The 17,256-nt window shown below is 42.9% G+C and overlaps 1 long non-coding RNA gene across 1 annotated transcript; it reads right to left on the reverse strand.

Moving 5' to 3' along the window:
* Positions 1-7: 7 nt before the first annotated feature.
* On the reverse strand, positions 8-1,453 carry LOC128459833 (uncharacterized). Its single transcript, XR_008342160.1, has 3 exons — positions 1,308-1,453; positions 729-837; positions 8-45 (listed from the first exon to the last, which is right to left on the reverse strand). It is a non-coding gene; the product is annotated as an uncharacterized LOC128459833 (long non-coding RNA).
* Positions 1,454-17,256: the final 15,803 nt, after the last annotated feature.

A 17,256-nucleotide genomic window follows, 5' to 3' on the forward strand; every position in this document is an offset into this window, starting at 1 on the left:
AATACTTCAGTGGTTGGACTTCATTATGCGTTACAGGGTGAAATGCTAATGGGAAACAAAAAAAGAACATTAGGAGGAAAATGCTTCTGTGGAATTCTCTGAGATACATCCAGGTCCCATTTTGAGGTCCCACAATGTATTACTACAAACCAATACATTCAGTTTTGATTAACAACATTTATCAATCCTGTCTCAATGTGCTACCCCCCCCCCTCCCTTAAATATTTAAAACAAAATGAGGATTGGGGAAAGGAAACATTTTAGTGGTGGATGTGGGACAAAATCTCGATTTCACTGTGATGGATTAAACATCTCTGGATTTAGATGAGAAAGAAAATCCAAATCGCTTTTGGAGGGAAGCTACTGAAGGGGCTGTGGAGTCAAATCCTCACTGACAAAGAACATCATAATGACCAGATACACATTGTTCCAATGGACAAATGTTCTCATCAACTCTCACCAGCCTGCGAAGAATAATAACTTAACAAGAACTAAATATAGCAGAGTATTTGGTGTAGAGCTTTAGGATTTTGTACTTTTCTTGAGCCCAGCTATTCAAACGGCGTCTTTTACACCCTGTCTTTAGCTGAATGTCTCTGAGATCAAAGCACGAGGACTTTTTAGCTTAAAACATGGTTTAAATGATTGATGTCGGGCACCTGGATGACACCACACGAGCAGTATGGAGAATTTTTTTTGTGTTGTTTGAAGAATTGATCACCAATTACCTTATTGTAGTGGATTTGGCTGCAACGCTGTGTAACCCTGAAACTCCAAAAGTGTTTCTGTGGACTCGAACACTTCACCCTCACTTCATCGGCACTATCCCTTTAAGCCCTATGACACAAATTCTGATTTGTGAATATGGGCTATACAAATCAAATTGGATTGATTGATTGATAAAATAAAAACAACAGTGTTATAGAAATAAAATATGTAGAATAAAGTCCCTGCTTTCTTTTCCTAAATTATGATAATTATAATAATAAGATATAAGTCCGGTGGTGCATCACATTCTGTGGCTTTATCCAACTTCAAATGCGAGTGCACAGAGAAGTCCCTCTGCGCGTTCACGCTCCGTCTCCATGGTGACCAAACGCCGCGGGAGCAGCTTCGACAACAAAACCCAAGTCCCATAATAACCCGTTACCCGGAAGTTCCAACGTGCTCATTATTAACACGGTGCAATAACTTTTGAAAAACACGCTTCTGTGGAACGTGCGTCCAACTTTTCCACGACTCACAGAGAGTTTGTCCAGGCGGCGGAGAACGAGGCTCGCTCCCGGCTCCTGCAGAATGACACTCACCGTTAGACCCGCTGGGATCCCGGGTGGGAAGCAGCCGGGGACGGTGGTCGGTCCACGCGGAGTCCCAGCTTCCTCCTGTTAAACTGGGACTGTGTCAAACCACCGACACGTTTCCCAGCTTCAGCAGAAACCAGTCACAGCAGCGCACCTGCACGAGCAGCGGCGGGCGCGCGCAGCACGTGGACGCGCGTGGCCCCAGCTGTGGAGCTGATGCTAAAGAGAGGCTAAAGTTTCCACAGGTCATTTTACCCAGATGTTTTGTTCCTTTAAAACCTGCTGCCAATTTTCCTACAGATACACAACTATAAAGGAGCTCTGAGTTTAAAACTACTTGTATTGATTTAAAATATTTGACAGGAGTTTGAAAGCAGTGTTTTAAAAAAACATAAATCACACAACAACACAAATGTAAAGTAATAATATCGCTGACCTATCCCTCCATTGGTCCTTAAAGATAAGAGATGTATGCATCAATAAGTTCACACCATGTAAAACTAACAATATACATACATATACATACCCACAATGATAAGTGTGCTCCTCCATGTTTCTCATAAGACATAGTTTGGCCTTCTTAATTAAATTACTGTTCAGTTTATTCTTAGAATGAAAACTACGTCCATATCTAAAGATTTTCCTGGGCACTAAATATTTGACCGAATTCAGGCCCATCACAGAGGTGTAAAAGTCGTGGAATGTTTTTACTGATTAGCTGATCTAAAGAAACAGCTGAAAGAAAAGGTACAAAAAGATTAATTTTCCAACATGAACAAAATGCTAAACTCATTACTTTTCTCACTTTTATAAAAAAAGTGAATTTATCTGACAATGTCAACAGTGTTTCCTATTCAACACATTATTTTGATATAAAACACACATAGCATGATCATTAACCTAATATGTTGATTGGAAAAAAAAAGGTCAGAGTATGGGACAAATATTTTCTGTATCTCTTTAATGTTGACACCAACATACTGACATACGATCAACAAAAGTCACAGAAACAAAAAGCTCCAATAAAAAAGAAAATGTCAAAAATAATTCATTTATTTCGGTTTGAAACATTAAAACCGCTGAGAGATTACAAATGACTTCACAGAGAAACACACGGATATCAAGCAAAGACATATTATGTGTCCTAAGTTCCTTTAATTATCCTGCCCTTCAATTTTTATTAAGATCAGTGCCTTTTCCGTACCACTCTCTGAAAACCATTCAGATACTTCCAGTCAGTCTAGTTCTGTTATTTCTATAGTTTGGACTGTAGCAGTCGAAGCTGTCGTCTCCTTCTGACCTCTCCTCTAATTCATCAGAGAAATTCACTAAAGACACACCAGGCAACCCTACGGCTCAGAACAGATATAAACTGGTTAAAGCATAACTGGAAAATCTAACGTAATTTTCTGTTGATTATTACAAATTTATCCGAGCAAATACTGACTGAAATTGTACTTCAACAAAAGATAAAAAGAAAAAGTTCATCACTGATTATAAAAATCTGTCGAATGAGCAATAAACAATAAATCATGATCAACTACAAATATTCTCACTTTCATACAATTAAGTTATTGCATTTTCCTCGTCGAAAATCATTTTGTCTCGGGATACAGATTTGTCCACCATTTTGTCGTTACACAAAGTATGACGTTTAAAAAAAACAACAACACGTGTGGGCACAAAATGGCCGCAGACTTACGTGGCGTCCGTCAGCGAGTTTCCCCGTGCGGTCGTGGTCCACTGCGAGTTGACGCAACGCTCCGGCTCCGCATGAAAGATCAATAGCTGGATCCCCCCCCCGCCCCCCCCCCCCCCGGGAAGAAAAACTCGAGTTGAAAAGGAGAACTGACGACCTCCATCTTTTACTTCCTCTGTCCGTCCGATTTAACCGAAGCCGTCCCTGCTCTCGTCGAAGTGCGGCGACTCGGCTGGAAACGCAGCAGAGCGGCACGATTCGAGGGATAATGTGGATGAACTCAGGGTTCAGGAGAATAACACGATGCAGAAGTTCATTCATTCCACTCTCGCTCCTCTCTGGGTCTCTTTAACCCGTCTACATGGGCCGACCACTTTGAACACCAATCAGCTCTGTCCGGATTTGCTCATTCGTCCCCTACTGAACCTTTCCCCCCCCCCATCCCCTGGGCTTTTTAGTGTTATACTGTGAAATATACATCTGAGCAGTCTGGTGAGCCTCTGGTTGGATTTAAATAGCCTCACATGCTCCTGTCTCTTGGATACAGTGAAGCCGATTGGCCGGTGGTGCAGGCTGGCTATGCCCAATCACGAGGCATCACCACGGAGCTCACCAGCCAATGGGAGGAGGGAGATGGTCTCTGTGATTTCATTGTCACTAAGGGAGGGGGGGGGTGAAACACGCTGCCAGGACAGGTGGCACTAACATGCAGAGCAGTGGACTCTACAGTGAGAGTTAACCTGAGGACGCTGCTGAGAGAGGAAGAGCTGGAGGTGGGTCTTAAAACATGATGCTCCTCTCACCAGCAGCTGCACTGTCCCATGCACACGAGCTGATGGTGCAGCCACGTCACTGTTAGAGAGCAGCTCACGTCACAGGAAGCAACCGGGTTGATGTGTGGGAGCCATCGTCCTGCGTGAAGGTGGCTTGTCTCCCTGGCAACTGGCTCCGTCTCTGGCCAGAAGCTCAGACTGACAGGGAGCACTCAGCTGGCAGGACGGGGGGGGGGGGGGGGGGGGGCTTCTTCATCTGATCTACTTTCACTCCATCGCCATCCAGTCCCCGTTTGACCCCGACTTGAGTGGTATACGCTTTTATGTCCTTCTGTCCATTCTCTCTTCAACCTTTACTTTGACCTGTTTCACCCGGATTAGTAGGGGAGGGCGGGGTAATGTGGGACATCGGGGGATGTGAAACACCCCCTGTATCTAGGCAACGGAACACATTTGTGGTCATGTGACTATTATGTTTTCAAGCCCCTCCCATCCCCCCCTTGCAATGAAGGATAAGTTGGTTCAAGTGCTGTGGAAAGTATGTTTTTTCACAAAAATGTGTTTTTTGCATGTAAAAGTAAATTTTCTTGCTTTGACCTTAATCAACTGTTGTGTCAAAACAAATTGATTCAGGTAGAAAAAACTTCCAACATATAAAACCATGTGATTGATGCTCGCTGAAGATTAGCCTGAATTGATAAGAGATGTTGTTTTTCAAAAATTGTGGCTTCGGGGTAAAGTGGGACAAATGCTGTGGGGTAAAGTGGGACAGTGTCTCACTTTACCCCACCATGAAGCACAAGTTAAGTTTAGTCTTAAACATATTTTAGTGTTATACTACATTATATATGTTTTATTTTTAATGTCATAAACATTGTAGAAAAGCCATCATGCCAAGAAACTATACACCAGGAAGACAACCTGGGGCCAAACACCCCTCGCAGAGATGGAGAGTGCAGCCGCTGAGGTCATGCAAGGAAAGAAGTCCTTAAGAAAATGTGGAAGGGATAGAAATATTGACAAGACAACCCTCAAAAGATTCATAAAGAAAAAAGAGAAAGGGGAAGTAAAATCAGTAGCCTGGGGTGCAGTAGCTGAGGTAAAGAGAATATTCACAGATGAGATGGAGGAGGAGCTTGCCAAACACTTGAAACAACTAGCTGACCAGTTCCATGGCCTTGCTCCAGTTAAGAGCCGTGAACTGGCATTTGAATACACAGAGAAAACAATATCCCTGTCCCTGTGCAGGTAAGCTAGGGTGTGCAAGAGATCACATGAATCATAATAATCCTAAATGTGCTTAATTGACCAATCCCCATGATTCTGTTACTAGTCCCATATTAGTGGTTGTCAATCTAGCTGTCGGGATTTTAACTATGGTAGTTTTAAAGTGGAAAAAGTAAGTGGTCCACTTTACCCCGTAGCTGGGGTAAAGTGGGACACAAGACCACTTTTTTTAAAACAATCATATTTTCACTGCCCTTTGTCCTGAAGACATTCTGATAATTTCCATTGCTAGAAAACATCCTGAATTAATGGGAAATGTGTAAATTTTACTGATATATCATTTTAGCTCGCCTAGAGGGGAGCAAATGTAAAAAATGTCCCACATTACCCCGCTCTCCCCTAATGCTTTCTATTCTTTCTTATCTTTCATAATCCAGTTTTCCAAATCCTTATTTTTCACACTAGTCATTCAACACAATCTTAGGAGCTCGACACATTTAACTGTGTGTTATTTCAATCCTAAATTTACAATAATTAACATATTGAAAACTTATATATGTAAATGAATATATTCAAAACACTCACCACCCTAACAGCTACCTGGGCAGTGTGTCCCTGGGCGGATGTTTTGACCGGGCCCCTCTCTAAATGACTACAAGGAGAGAGCCACAACTACAGTTTCAATACATCAAAATAAAAGTAATAATACGAAGAAAACTTTATGTATATATTTGTATAAAGTCTGATAAATACAGCCTAAAAAGGTTGGTGACTTTCCCCCCAAATAAGGTTTGCATGTTCTACTTCTTATACACATGCTCTAGGTTTAAAGCCACGAGATGTAAATGAAAATGCCACAGAATTTTGACAAAGTGGATTTCATGTTTTGCTGATATTCTTTTTGTTACTTCTACTTTCTTGGTCAGTCACAAAAAAAGTCCATCATGAGTTTTTATTATTAGGCAATGTGAGCTGATCTGTCAGAGTCTAGTTCCTGTAGTGTTCCTTGACTCCTCAGGTCACAGATCTCCTAATGGGACAGAGGTCGTTCTGTTCTTATCTGCTCATGTGCTACTTGCAGCTTTTTTTTACGACTCCTCACTCAGCTTTTCCTACAGTGAAGTAGAGCAAAGTTTTTATGAGGCAGCAGGTCGGCGTGAGAACACGACACAAATCAGCAGTGAGTCGCTCCCGGGTATCTGCTGTGTCAGCAGTCTCCCTTGTTCCTGACAGCCGGGGTGCGTGTGCACTGACATGACGAATCAAACTTCTCCTGAGCGAGATTACAGATTCAGCTTTTGTACTTAGTCAGAAAAATCTAAGATGAAATAGTGCGTTCGAAGTAAGTTTGTAATGGGGAGAGCTGTGTGTCTCAGACAGGAAAGAACATTGTGTATTCTGCAGATAAAGAGATGATACAGTAACTTCTCATACCTCACTGCAAGCACTTTTCTCACTCCATCAGGGCTGGCTGTCAGTTTAATTAGAGAAGTAAAAGCAAAGAGGAATACAGAATCACTTAATATTATAGATTCATTAGAGATCCTGTACTTTTTCCTTGGCACTGTCTTTTCGTTTTAAATGTCAAACTGAAGCAACTGTCCACACTCTTTAGTCAGAGGGTGGAGAACCAGACTAGCCTACTGTCTTTAAAGACGAAAGGAGCACACAGACATGTAAATGAGACACACGAGACAGAGTCACTGTCCTGTCGTTTACTTTTGTGTGCATGGAAAAGATAAAATATCTCAAACACACACACACACACCGGCTCATATTACACAAGAGCCGGGCCACACCTTAGGAACACATACACAAACACACACAAACACACACACAGACGAGACCACAATTATTTGCAATGGGGAGACACTCCAGTCACCTCGTTGACCTGGTGACTTTTTAATCAGTAGTTTTGTTTTACAGACAACATCTAACTCCTAGAAAATAAGCAAATACCTTTATGAATAAAATCCTTATTATGTAAAACACAGCATCTAATAAAATACCTTAATCCAGCATTATCTGAAATAAGGTGCTGTTTGACATAGGTCCACAGACTGTCTGGTCTCTGTTTCCCCTGAGATTACCATCGCCCTGACAGATCCCAGTGAGGCGTGTCCATCTCATTTTGAATGCTAATCAAAATGCAATATCCTGATGGAGCTTCTATCTGTTTCTATGAATAGATATGTGGGTGTGCATATGTCCTGACCTGTCTGACCTTTGTGTTTCACCGTCTGCCTCCCCTGCTTTACCACGGCCGTCTGACCACGTGACAACATGCTCAACACTCAGATATTCACCAACTGAGTCATCACATGTCTCCTGTGTATGTGTTTCTCACACTGTGGAGCACTCACACATGAAATGCTAATGCAGAGTGTGTTCTACAATATTTGCTCACCTCTTTTGTTGTTTGGCCTGGGAAAAAAATGCGATTTAATAAAGAAAAATAAGTGAATTTCTTTAGTTTGCGTTCGAGAGGCTGTTCTCAACAAGTACACACGGGAGCTGGTGAAGGCCGCCGGCACCCGCCTCGCTCATTTCCAGGATTTGTTGTGTTCACCAGGGTCACACTAGGTAGTGAGAGCCTGTAAGTGTCTTTTTGTGTATGTGCGACACTAACTAACCCTCACATCTTCAAGGTCTTTTGCTCTTTTCTGTGCTTTCTCTTTTCTAACCCATGCTGCAATAAGGCTCTTTTATTGGGAGCAAATCATATACATGAAATGGTCAGTTAGCTTTGGTGATATCATGGCCATGCATTATAGTGGTCATCGTTTTGTTACACAAGATACTCTATGGATGATGTTTATTGATTAGCGAATCAAATATGCATCATTTAGCTCTACAATCAATATTTTATAAATATTTAATATAATATTATAATAAGTGTATTATAGGACAAAGTTAAGCGAGTTCTCCTTTTTCTGTTTGAAGCAGCTGTGACAGACTCTAACAAAAAAATGATTTATCGTCCAGTTAACGTCGATATACCTGGATTATTATGAATCTTCATGTTCACCGTATATTTTCCTTCTTTAGATATTTCTCGAAATCTCCTTTGTTTCTGAGTACATTTAAAAAACGTATAATTAGAATTTGGAAATTCATCATATTCTTTTAAATGTAAATTACACAAACAAGAGACGGAGCTGTCATGGTTACATAATACTCAGCTAATAAACAATGTGAGCAGCAGCGTGCATTCTTGGTCATTAGTGCTGTCATTACATCGGTCAAGGAAGTTATGTTTTCACCCCTGTCCATTTGTTTATTAGCAAAGATTACGCAGAAACCACCAGATAGATTTCCACGAAACTTGGTGGAGTGGGTGGTTCTGGACAAAGGAGGAAAATCCAGCAGTTATTTTCCTCTACATTGCCAGATGAGGCCCTTTGCATAGATTTTTTGCTCGACATGGAAACATGCACATACCTGTTCATTACTGCCTCAGGGCAACAACGGAGGCTAATTTCAATATGGAGTTGTCTTTCAAAGTGAAATGGTGGATCCTGACAGGTGTGTGCAATACTTAAACATCCTCCTTGACCCCTGTTGTACTCGCAGACACACACAAAACGATGGATTTGTACCCAAAACAGGGAAAGACACAATACATAGTTGTGTCACGTTGAGTATTTCTATACAAACTCGACGTGTCCAGCTCAAACTAACACTCAACACTTGTGAACTGTCAACCCACACGGATGGCCTGTTCTATCTTAAGCATGTCATTCTGCGGGGGCGTTTGATGGAGCTCCACGATAACCTGCACGACATTAACTGCTGCACACACCACCACTCCACCATCATGGCTAAGGTCTTCTTGTCCTGCTGCCACCCCTCCCCCAGACCTCATCTCCTTTGTTACACGGTGAGGATCATCCGTCCCTCTTGGGCGATATCTGCCAATGAACGGTGACACCATCATAACTGCCCTTCTCCGTGCATCCCATGAAAGCCCTATCTTTTGTTCTCTGTGCTGTATTTCTTTCCTCCCTGAATCGTGTCACGATCTCCCGGTGGTTAACGGTGATGGAGACTTCTCCGTGACTGCATCCACTCGGGTCCCTGCACGCAACCCTGCACGCACGCACACATGCAAAAAACACATGTTCCAGATCAAAGGTTCTATCGGTTTACAGTCGGCTAAGATCTCTGAACGAGAGACGACTGCAGCGGCAAACGTATAAACCACAAAGCATTGAAGGTGTTTGTGACTGAATTTATGTGCAGGAGCAGTTCTTGCTCTCATGCAAGGGGGTCTGCAGACTTCACAAACAAAGTCAGCAGCAAGTTTTACTGTACATGGACACACACAAACGCACCCACAAGAAAAGAATCCAGACACACAGCTGCACAAGGCCAGAACACACACTCATAAACACACATGAAACACATATGGAAAAGAGGCCTTCAAGACAAGGCTGGGGAAATGATTCACTGTCACACGAGCATAAACACGTCAACACATGCACACAGATGCATGCATGCTGTCACACACATGCTGAGGACAAAGAGACATGAGACGGACATAAAGACCCAAGATGCAGTGCATGGTCTTTACACTAAGCTGGTCACACATGGTGCGTTAGCCCCGGCCATGTTGGTGTAGATTCACATCCATGCAGGCCATCGCTTCTCAAGCAATTTAGACATTTTCTAACCTCTCAAAAACACATTCATGATAAATAAGAATCCACCATATTAGATTTATGTCACATCGGCCTCTGGCTTCTCCTCCCTAACGGCTCATTCCTTATGGTAGATTAGTGCGTCTTTGTCTCGGCCGCCAACACGCCATCACCACCATTACTTAACATGGGGAAGGGACGGAGGGAGGGCGGGGAAGATTGAGACTGGGAGTAATGAAGCTATGTATGCATTTTCCCTGGTGGTTTTAATGTTGAGTGGAAGACCATAATTCACCCCAGCACACGCGCATGCGAGTGCAAATGAATGCTAGCTCGTACACGTGCGTGCATGTGCACACACAGACGGCCAAAGCAATACTTTTGACTCTCTCTCCCTCCCTCTCCCTCTCTCTTTGATTCTTTGTGTGCGTCCCACCCTCCATTAAGGCCAGTGCAAAGAAGATATATGGATGTGTGGAACAGAGTGACCTTGACATTGTGAGTGAGTGTGTGTGTGTGTGTGTGTGTGTGTGTGGGTTGGGGGTGGGAGAGGGTCTATACTGACTGTGCACCAAATGGACCCATCTATGAATCATTATAATAGCACACCATCACATCTATTCTATTCTACTCAGGCACACAAAGCATGAATATAATACAATGATATGCCCGAAACAGCCATTTCCAGTCATCATGAACTAATATTTAGCATATCTGACTATAAATGGAGGAATCTATGTCGGCCTGTCTGTCTGTCAGTTGACCCTCCACAATACACCTGCAACATGTCAGGGTCAATCGGACCCGGCAGCGACCAACCAATGCCCTTAAATACCTTGTGATCCGTTTTCTTTATTTCAAATTAGCGTGTTGTAATTTGAAAATAATTAATATTTTAGAGCTTGATTCAACACATTAATAACACATAAAACATAAGAAAAACTTTACTGATGGAAATTCAGAAAGATGGACATCCTAAACAACCTAAAACCTGAGTATTGGGACCCTGGAGGTCTGCAGGGGTCCAGGGAAGTCGTCCATTTGACCCGACTGGTAATCAAGTGGTGTGTTTTGAACATTTCTAACTTTATCAAGCCCCAGTGACGTAATAGTGTAACAGTTTTCATTCACATAATTACATTTCACTGTAAGTGAAAAACAAAACCCTTTGAAAGAAGTTATAATCTCATTACAGTTTTACACACAAGGCCTTTTGAGGACAGAACATCAAAACAACAACCTTGTGTCATGTGTTTATATGAAACTGGGCCCGGCACCTAATGAAGTTTTACACTAATCAACACAATTGTGCCTCTGGCTGATCTGAATATAAGACGGGTTTTCTTCCATGGTTCGTAAAAGAGGAGAAGAGAATTCTTGCCATTATAGTCAATGGAGGAGTGAGGAAGAGGAGCAGTGTGTCAAATTGCTGCCACACACACACACACACAGACACACACACACACACAGTCCTCTGGTACAACATGATCGAGTCATTAATCTAAAGTAATGAGCACACTCTGCAAGATAGCACATCTCCATGTAGGTCAGTGGAGGATGATGCAAGACGCAGTGAAACACATCAACACGCAGACACTTCTCTCGAAGAATCGTTCGCCATAAAACGGCAGCATGGAGGCCGTACAGTGTAGTAATTGCCCTTCGTGACCCTCAGTGCACAGACATGTAACGCAGTCACATGCAGCCACATGCTACAGCGGGAGGTAATGCTCTCAACCTCTAGAGGGTGGTGGGGGGATGGGAACACGATGGGGGTTAGTGGGCTTATACGGCAAATGGATTGAGAGCAAGCTGAGCCCGATGCATCGCATGAGGAAACAACACAGTCTCGTGTCTGTGTGTGTGTCTGTGTGTGTGTGTGTGTGTGTGCGTGTGTGTGTGTGTGTGTGTGTGTATGTGTGTGTGTGTGTGTGTGTGTGTGTGTGTGTGTGTGTGTGAGGGAGCGATGAACTCTGCAGCTACTGGCCTGATGTGAAGGAGCAGATGAGGGTGGGACGGGGCAGCTTTTCTGTTTCCGGCGTGATTCTTCCACCTCATCTCCCCCTGCCCTCGACCCAGCATCAACCTCTTCCTCTCTGTTATTGAGGAGAAGTGGGGCTGACAGTGGAGAAGCAGTAGAGAATGTGATAAAAGAGGAAGAGGTGTGAGAGGGAAACAGTGGAAGGTGGGAAGCAGACCTATACGGCGGTGACGGGAAAGAGACTAACAGGATTTTAGTGTCGCAAATTTGATTTGATCTGCGTTTAAATCCACAGGCGCAATAAGATAAATTGAATACTAATCATATACGTCTCAAATTACATCACTCCTTCAAGCGTCTCACAAGTCCAAAACAAATCAATGGAGCAAATGAAAAGCATCAATCAACACAATGATTTCCCCTCTTCTAACAGTCCACTCCTGCACTCCCAGTGTGTGGGGTTATCCAGTTCAATCCCATCAATGGGCCCGACCCCCATCGATTCAGATTGTACGAGAGAAATCGTTTTGAATCCGTGGCGATGCTACATAATGGTTGATAACCTGAAAGAGCCATCTCAGGTGGTCGGAGAGGAGAGATTCAACAAAACAAGATGAGAAGAAGGTGTATTATTAGGAGAGCTGTGTGTTGTAATGTATTGCTCTTGAGACGTCATCCACTTACACTTACGCTGAAGTATCTGTGATGTGTGATTACTTAAGAAAAGCCCAAGCCGTATAGATATTGGAAGGATAGTAATAATAGTTGTTGTCGTTTCTGTTTGTAAAGCAGTTTGAATGAGAGACTAAGTGGTGTGAGGAATACCACAAAAAGAAAACACAAAAAAAGATCTGATAATTATAAAAAATTCTGAAAAAATAACCCCCACTGTGTATTCCGTCCAAATTACCAGGAAATTATTAAAGAATGACACACAACAAATACTGGGAAAATAACATTCCCATAATGCCAATTAAACCCTGAGAAAAATACCCCCCAAATAATTGCCCGAACGATGATGATGTCATAGACCAAGAGCTACTTGTCTCTCTCTCTGATGATGTCTATGTTTGGCTGTAGTATTTGCTGGGCCCTGAACACTGTGGATCAAACACACAAGGCTCTATTACAGCTCATATATAACTACAGAACTTCTACCGCTGTAAATATTGTCATTTAAAAAATCTGCCATTTTCAACGTTCCGCCGCCTCTGACTCTTCCTCTCTCTCTCTCTCTTGTATTAACCCAGCCTCGTTCACTCTTCTCACCTACCCCTCGTTTCTATTTCAGTCTTTTCATTGCACCTCACCTCAAGATGATAATTTTTCACATTGCGGATCACATCCTCACACATTCAGACGTGTGATGCGCCCACATGGATGCACATGCTGCAAATCTCAAAGGAAAAAGGTATAAATCCCTCTGTACAGATTATTTTTACCACCATCCTGCGAGAAGCAATATGTGCGAATACATGGTGATGATGTTGCCACAAATCACAGAAGGGCTGTGACAGATTGAAGCAATCTGACATCACACCACGGGCTGCGAGTGCGAGCTATAATCTGCCCTGATGACGCTGATCTCAGCCTGTGAATGGAGGTGCTGCGGGACAATGCTCAGCCGCTCAGTGCCAGTGTGCCATTACAGAGATGACATCATTCCACTGCAGCACTTAGCGCCTGCCTCACACACACATACATGCACACACACACACACACACACGCGCACACGAGTATCATGCTCAGTTCTCAGTTCCCAGGTCTTTCCACTGTCATGGATCTGACCCCGTGAGGCCTGCAGTAATTAGCACGTGTGTTAGTGCCTGTATGTAAGGTATATATACAGGTAAGGTATCAAGATGAGATAGCGTGAGGTGAGCTATTGAAATTAAGATGTCGATGCCGGGGCCAGAGGACTCCACTAATGGCCATATCCTAACAGATCCATCACTGCTCACATCTTGTTTACACTTTGAACCCCACACCGCATATTGGTGACTCACTTCTCATTAGCCCGCTCGCTCAGTCTCTCTCTCTCTTTCTGTGAATGTGTGTGTGTGTTTGTGTGAGTCTGTCTCCATTTGGGTATGTGTGTGAGAAAAGAAATAGATAGATGGATGGATGGATGGATGGATGGATGGATGAGCGGCTGGAAGAACTCTAACAGCAGTGTAGGGAGTGAAGGACCTGGTGTCAGAGCACACATGCATCACACATGTCACCTGTGAGTCTGTGTTTAGCCGGTTTCCTCGTCTTGTCGTCGACTTGTCGTCCGACCTGTCATTATGACTAATGGTGCTGGAAGGCAGAAGCCACAGTGACTCCTCATCCTCTGGTCTCAGCCGCTAAAGTCTCTCTCCTGTTATTTTGCTTTTTCAAATGGCGGCGTTATTAATGCTTAATCCTTTGTTATGGTTCAAACAGGGTTTGTTGGATGTGCTGTCTGACCACATCTAACAGGTCGGGTTGGTCATACCTATTTTAACTGGCTCAAACCTAAGGTGGAGCAATATACTGTGCATCCGTGCATGGACTGGGATTAGGAGACAGAAATTAGTCACAGGTCAGGAGGTATCAGAGAGGATTAGAGGTGGACATATAACAAAGTAGTGCAGTGATTATTCATAAGACTGGAGGCTATAGCAGCTTAGTAATTCTGTTTTCTGTTTGCATAAGGCTAGAAAAAACAAACATTTAGGACCATGAAGTGGTATTGTATGAATTCTGTTGTGTTCTAAGATGACGCTGCAAACAGAAAATGTTTTTTTGCACATTACCATTTTGCGACACAACAAAAAACTACCTTCTCACCAAGGGACCGGGCAACATTGATGCAACGTCAGGCGGAATTAATGAAGTGAAATCAACCGCAGGTCATTCTGATTAGCAGAAGTTACATGACTATAGTTTCTAAACGGCACATTGTATAATAATTCAAAACGTCAGTCATGCTTTTGAACATTTCTCGTAGAAAACACTGTCGATAACATTCAATACTAAAGTTTTTTACTGCTTGTTATGTACATAGTGTTCTGACTCATGATGTTATACTCTGTATGAGCATAAATACACACAAAGACTCACTGTCCGTTAGCACCACTGTCAGTTAGCATAATATTCCAGTCTGACTCTAGGACTACTTCTGTAAAATCATGTAAGATCAACGTGAGTTCCTGATAGTTTAACATTTTGGGGAATATGAAGACACTGATCATATACAACACACAACACTTCAACACACACAGTGCACCCACACAGAGCATTGCTCAGTTGTTGTCATCACTGTTTGGGGGGAGGGGGGGTGGGGCATACAGTGTTCTCTGAGCACACAGGTTGATTGCTTGCTGCATTAAAAGAAAGATGATAGAAGCTCGCTGACACGGAACAAGGCAGTGGTGAATAGAAAAAACTGAAATGTGGGTTGATGTGGGCAAATAAACAGAGTCAGTCCCTCGTGACATGCCATGAAACCAATGAACAAACAAAGACAACTAGAAACAATGAACTGTACAGACAGGTGATGGCACAGAAAACATTTCATTTACATATTCAAAAGGTGCTCTATTTCACTTTAGATTTTTTCTCTCCACCTCAGAGGCATTTTGAGTATGTAAAGGGTCCCAGGGTGTAAAAGGCCAAAGCTCCTCTGCCGCACAGGAAACACTTCTCCTGAAGTTCCTTGTTGGTACTGCTACTAATACTTCCAGGGAACTGTGACATCACACAGCCACTCATTTGCATACTTCATGCATAGTGAATAGTCCGCTCCACTTCCTGACAAAAGCCGTGTCTCAATTCAAGGGCTGCACCTCTTGGAAAGTTTGATGAATGTAATGTGTTTCCTGAACATTATAGCATGTAAACCTTTTTCTAGTAATAACATAATTAAAATGATGAACCAGAGTTCCATCCTAATTATGTCTCCTTTAATTTTAAATCAATTAAAAGCTAAAAAATGATGCCCATCATTATGCTATGTTAGGGATGAGGTGGTGAATGTTCAGAGGAGTCTCCAGCCATTCATTCAGTAACCTCACTGACCCCATGTGTGACTGCAGCTGGGCCAGACATGTAGTCAGTCAGGTGACCAGCCGACTGGGAACTGCTGTTAAAACGTGGCTGTGGTATTTGCAGTTGCGGTGAGCCGGCTCCCTCAGTCTCAAAGCATGTTTGAACACTCTGAGTCAACCCTGAGCTTGGCATCAGCTGTTTGAAGGAACACAGCAGAATGTATTTTCCCCGTTCTCGTCTTTCATCCTTTTCTAAAGTCTCCTCTTCAGTGAGGAACATTTGAAGGCCACAAACAAACAGACAGAGAGACGTTTTGTTGGTTTGAGGTTCTTTTGAATATTTCAGCTTCAGTGAAAAGGCCACATCGGTGAAACCAAAGCTACCTGATGCATGTCCTGGGTTCGGTAACGATGACAGTGTGGCTATGAATGCACCGTACTGTATAATGACAACAAAGCTTGGGTTTCACACATCATTGTGCTATGACTATCCTGTGACCCCTCGAACCCTTGCTATAATTGTGGTGGCTCGAACAGGTTTTGTTTTGACAATGCAAGAATGATGACAGCAACTCTTGATTAACAGGTCCACACTCGGGAGTCATGAGTTTGAATTCCCCCGAAAGTCCCAGATACTAATAGACTGCGTGACCTCATTGTAAAAGTACCTGAGATTATCAGGCACTGTGACACAGGTTTTATTTCCTTCCGTGTTTTCACCAGAAATTGCTGAAGTGACCAAAACAGCATGGCATTAATCCTCTTATTGATCACTGTTGAAATGATATACATATTGTCTGGTGTTTCCGAGCTCGGGTAGTGGAGGACGCCAGCCAAGCAGCGTTTTCCAGACTATACCCCCCCCCCATGCTTTTGACACTGCGAACACAGAAATCTGCTGTGTTAATGGTGGGGATCATGAGTTATTGGAACGATATATTTTTGTTGTAGAACGTCTTCGATACTTAAACGATTCGTAATGATTATCTTACTTCATCATATATATAAATAGATAGTGGACTAATTGTGGCATTGAATTCCATTAGCGGGCCCTCACTTAGCAAACTAATTTAATGAGAAACCATGCTTTCATTAACACTTTTTTGTTATTTAAATACTTTATATTATTATATTTTCCCTAAGAAGACAAAATTGATGCTCCTGTGAGTGAGATTTCTTTCAAACGTTATGCAGGAATACAATTCTTACAAAGTCAGTAGTCATCAAATCCTAACTATGCACACAAAATTACACACACATGAAGAAGGGGAAGACAGGAAGGGGAATAAGGAGCAGACGGTCAGAGCAGCTGCCCGGTCAGGGTCTGTGTTCCATGTTTTTTTGTGTCTGTGGGAAGTTTCAAACATCCAAGTAAAGACTTTGGAGAGAAAGTTCACAACACCCCAGATCTGACTGCCCCCCCCCCCCGGTTCTCTTTATGTTTCGCAACAACCGAGCAAAAGCACCCAGCCCCAGTGTCAGGTATCACGGGGGGGGGGGGTTGCTGTTTGTCTGCTCTCGTTTAATGCTGCCTCACACACAACAAACATTGTGCAAGAGGACTTCCAGGAACTTGAGAAGAACATAGTTGTTGTTTGGCTGTTTCGATCGCTCCAGACTGA

This window comes from Pleuronectes platessa, chromosome 17 (genome assembly GCF_947347685.1).
Source record: "Pleuronectes platessa chromosome 17, fPlePla1.1, whole genome shotgun sequence".
Classification (NCBI taxonomy): Eukaryota; Metazoa; Chordata; class Actinopteri; order Pleuronectiformes; family Pleuronectidae; genus Pleuronectes; species Pleuronectes platessa.